Raw genomic sequence first — 4961 nt, 5'->3', positions numbered from 1 at the left:
GGGTGGGTCCTTGTTTCCATGGCAACCACCAATCAGGCAAATCCTGCTCTCTTTCCCTCAGACTGACTGAGGGACCCCAAACAGAGAGAGCCAAGGACACCTTCTCTCCTGGCCATCGGACTGACTCAGAGACAAGACCATCAATACCCATGCCTGTCTTTACGCTGGAAACTCCTGGACATAAGGGGTCAGGTGGGACACCGGGATGCGGGACATGAAGGTCACAGAAACCAAGGGAATTGCANATGTGACTTGCGTAGTTCAGGAAATCAGGCTCCAATCCTTGATGCCCCTTTGTCCACGGGGAAAAAGACATCGTTTACTCCCCTCGTCCGAGGCGAAGCAGAAAGGCTAGGGGCAGAAAACGGGGTTGAGTAAAATAAACCATCGCTGCGTTTCTTATTTGTATTTCTGAATGGGTTTTAGGAATATTAGAAGTGGTTCTGTCCACTCAATGAAAAGGATAGCTGTCATGCTATTTGGTGACAAATGACCACCACACATGACACTTCGTCTAGAATGATTTCTCCTCCTATCCTGGAAAGAAGTACGGGTCTACTCAAAGCCCTGAGACTTAGGTGGGAAGTGAGCAGACACTGTTTGGCCAAGGGGATTCGGAGTAAAGCACTATGGCCTCATGCTTCTCAAGGCCACCACTGGAGGCCCCTCAGGTTGACAAGAAAGTCAGGGAAAGGCTGTCCTTGCTGGCAACCCTCCCATGACTGTCAGCCTCTGGGGAGAACCAGAGATGGGTAACTACAGCACGTGTTTCAAAATTCCAGTTTGGGAAGTGCAGGTGGAAGGAACGGGTCTTCCCCCAGCTGGCAAGTGACCGGTGGTCTCTCGCACCCAGAGGCCATCGGGTTAGAATTCAGTCCTTATTCCTGATAAGTGAAACGCGCGTTGCCCACCGAGGAGGGTGGTACTCACACGAGGGTCGGTCCCACATGGGCTTCACCTTCCTCACCACCTGCTCCGTCTGCTCTCAGCTGCTCAGGCGTCCATCTAGCCGAAAATACAATACAAACCAGTGTCAAGGTCAGTTCTCTGCCCACCTGGCCCTACTCGCCACATCACTGGCCCCACCCCCTGCTCCATTCTGTGAAGTGGGGCCAACTTTGAAAAGTAACAGTTCAGGGAATCACTTGTTTCTTTTTTGAGGTGTGAACCTACTTTGCCCATGAAAGCATTACCTCAGTCACATTGTCACACTGTGTGCTCGCCGACTAAGTTCATTATCCCAGAAACTGAACATGAACACGAGAAGAACCTTTATCATGGCTGCTAAACTCCGCCCCCCAGGGCTGGACTTAACAGGTTTTATGCTTCCCACCAACCAGGAGTGACACCACAAACCTTTTTCACTGTGTTTCTGGAAAACGTGAGATACTGTCCACGAGGTGCTTTGCGTCTGGCTCTTCCTATGTTACTATGAATTTGTTCATCTAAGATACGGATAATACTGAGATGGTGTCACAGAGAACTGCATGTTTCACCCTTCACGTCAGTGTACGTATTCTAGGAGACCACAAGAGCTCAGAATGCTTCATTCTTAAGATAACACCCATGAGGAGACACACATCAGGGCACAACAGCAGAAACAAGCAGTATACGAAGGTGGGACAATTAAGTTCATGAACTTTCCACCATGTACTTACTCAGTGGGAAGTTCGTGAACTTAATTGTCCCACCTTTGCACATTTCCTGGTGTATAAAGAAAGAAGATTTTCCAACAGCAGGTATATCTTCCTACGCCTGCAAGTTTTATTCCTGCTCCGAGTCCTCACCTGGGTCAGTTGGAAGCCTCCCTAGGACGCCTGGAGAATGGGAACTGCTAAGCGACTTTGCACACTTCCCCAGGTGCAAACGCTTTAAACACTCAAAGCCAGCACCCTCGGGGCTATTGTTTTGTACAAGAACCTGGAGATTTGTGTTCCTGTCTTTCATTTCAGGAACCGTAAATCTTGAGCGAGTTAAAAATGCTGGTGTGGAGATTTCATGAGCGGCGGCGTGCCTGGGTCTGTTTGCTCCATCAGACATCTGTAGGCTGTAGCTCACCAAGGTATGTATTCAAGGAGTGTTACAAGTCACACTTGTGACAGCAGTTTCCTCTAGGATAACTCAGTGAAACGACAACATATGTGGCTCCTGGCCACTCCAGATGGCCTCAGGTTCAACGTTCTGCAAGCACCTCAGTGTGAACTCAAGTGTGCATGTACTATTCCTGTCCATTTTAGCAAAACATCTCTGTTTTCTATCACTCATAACCTCGGTTAAAAAATGTGTTTTTGGGAAAAACCACATGCATTGTCAATGTTTATGCTATTAATATAAATTATATCAGTTTACCTACCTTGGCACGGTAAGAACGTCTAGAAAACAATTTAGTTTTTCTAAAAATGAAATTTTCCTTTAGCAGCAATTGAAAGAGAGAGGATAAGTGATTCACCCTCAATTTGGGAGATTATATCCAAATAAGAAAATCTGAATAAAACAGAATGGGAAACAAAAACAAAAGTTTCATTTGTTGTATCAACACTTCCAAAGTGTTTCAAGAGCCTCATTCAGGAATTCTATAAAACTCTGTGGTGACATTTCATCGGATAAATAAATCCCTTCTCTTTTTGACTTCAGATAGTGACATAAACCTAAATATTTCCAGTTAAGACCAGCTTCTTCATTTAAACTCTACAACAGCAAGGGTACATGAAAAAATGTCTGTCTGCTGCTGATTTTCAGAATAATCATGCCCCAAAACATCTCGTTCGAAGTTGGCCTCTTATTTGCAAGCATATGCAATGTACCCTCTTTTAATTTTTTTGAAATACTATCTGATGCTTTTTCCTTCTTTCTTTTTCTGCAGCCTTTGGGCTGAAGCTTACGGCCCCACAAAAGGATGAGCACAAAACACCCTACAAAGATCAGAGTCAAATTCGTGGCTCAAATTCGAGGGGCAACATAGAAAGAACTCTCTTTCAGTTTAGGGCAGAAATATTGGTCTCGAAAGCAAAGCATTTCTCCCAAGAAACTGGTGCTTCAGAAATTTTTTTTTTTAATTCCAAACGTTGCATTTAAATGTCGAGGCAAATCCCAGAGAACGCAAACATTAAGGTTGTGTCTTTCACCCCGGAGTGACAGTAATGCACCGTGAGATAAGCAGCCTCCCCACGTAAAGGGAGCTGAGAGTTTTAACAGAAAGGGGCAGGATGGATGGATGTCAGCGACCCTTACCTGTGGGTGGGCAGGTGAATGAATGTCTTTTCTCAGGAAGCAGAGGAGACGTCAAGATACATTTAGGCATCCGTTCCATTCCTCGCCTGGGACTCTTGCAAGAGGCCATCTCTTCCTCCAAAAGGAAAACCCTATGTGTAGGAAGCGGCTGTAGGAGAATAGGAATGGTGGTAAGAAAGAGGGATGGAGGCGGACGTCTGACTCTCTGACGCCCCACCGAGGTCTGGAACTTTTGGACAAGAGAGGTACGGGAGCTGCCAGGGCCAAGATGGCCCTCGCGAGTCAGCTGGAATGAACCACGGGTAAGCTCAGGGAAATGCAGACTTCCCCAAGAGAAAGACAGGAGACTGAAAACCCATTTCCCTCCAGGAAGTGAGAGCCTTGCATTGGCGCAATGGGGGTGTGAGGGCTAAGCTGCAGCCAGATACAGAGGAAAAGGAACCCGTGTGTGAGCTTGGACCTTCGATTCCACGGTCACAAGCTATGCACGATATCAACTGATCTCTCAAGAGTTAGTTTCCTCGCAGCCAAGCAGGGATACTATTGCACCTAAATTTTAAGGTCGTTGCTAGGATTTGATGCAATTACAAAGCAAATGACATGTAGCAAGAGCTCGATAAGTTGTCGTTAATATTATGACAGCTAACATTATACTTGTTAGAAAAATAAGCCTGTGATGTAGGTTATTCACTGTGATCACTCTGCCCGAACTTAAATAGATGAGGATAGTCTGTTCCCATCCTCTTTCTCTAAGAGCATACGGTTGCCATTACACCAAAACAACACGAAACACGGAACTACACGTTCCAACCCATTTCCGGGGCTGATGTTACCTGTAGAGCCATGATTTTGTAGTGGCAGCTGCAAAGGTCACGGGGATAGGTGGTCAGCCATTGCAAGTTACCCGTGGTTTCACAAATGAAGAAACCCCTGCAAGGCCCACTGTGTAAGAGAATGTGATGTGGGGTGAAAGCCAGGTGAGTTCTGTGGATCTCGTGAGAGCCATCTTTTCTAGCTGAGCGTGGAGCAGACTGAAGTGTCACGGGGCCATATGATTGGATGTTCCTGGGGAAGTATAGCCAGGACCAGCTGCAGACATGGTTTAAACAAAACGCACAGACGCAGTGGACTAAGTCACTTGTTCCGCTGTGGCCCATGGAGCAGCACGTCCACACCACCTGGGAGAGAAGCACATAGTCTCAGGCTCCAACTGGTCCTGGTGCATCAGCACCTGCGTTTGAGCATGACCCCCCCCCCAGGGGCCTGAGGGACACATTACAGTTAGACCCATCTCCAGGTGAAAATTCTAACATTTGCACTGCACAAAGCAGGGGACGTAATTCTGAGTAATGTCTTTTAGTATGGTCCGTTTTTATGTAGTATGACATGAATAGCGCAATTCCATATAATCAGAGGCACTGGTAAAAATGAACAACTTTAGAGAGAAAGGAGGAAGTAAAATTCTATGAAAAGTCCTGTGCATATCATGCAAAAGTGAAATCTATGCTCCACAAGCCTTTGTTTTTGTTTGAAATTATGATCTTGTTTCCAGAAATCGATAAAATGAAGGCCATGGTTCTGAGAGTAGAGTGCCAGTGCTGTTGTCCGATATCTCACTTTTTTACATATTTTTGTACTGTACACGTCCCTTTGTCACCGAACCTAGACACTAACGACTGAGTTATAACCTCCCTGAAAAACGGGGCCACCTTCCAGTTTAGGGTAATTAA

General features: G+C 46.1%; 1 long non-coding RNA gene across 1 annotated transcript; it reads right to left on the bottom strand.

Moving 5' to 3' along the window:
- Positions 1–269: 269 nt before the first annotated feature.
- Positions 270–4397, bottom strand: LOC109374515 (uncharacterized). The gene is made up of 5 exons (XR_002122397.1): positions 4065–4397; positions 3232–3379; positions 2354–2484; positions 931–1005; positions 270–351 (listed from the first exon to the last, which is right to left on the bottom strand). It is a non-coding gene; the product is annotated as an uncharacterized LOC109374515 (long non-coding RNA).
- Between the last annotated feature and the right edge of the window lie 564 nt (positions 4398–4961).

Source organism: Hipposideros armiger, unplaced genomic scaffold (assembly GCF_001890085.2).
Source record: "Hipposideros armiger isolate ML-2016 unplaced genomic scaffold, ASM189008v1 scaffold_827, whole genome shotgun sequence".
Lineage (NCBI taxonomy): Eukaryota > Metazoa > Chordata > Mammalia > Chiroptera > Hipposideridae > Hipposideros > Hipposideros armiger.
The sequence above is the reverse complement of the archived record's forward strand: the minus strand, read 5'-3'. Positions and strand labels throughout refer to the sequence as shown.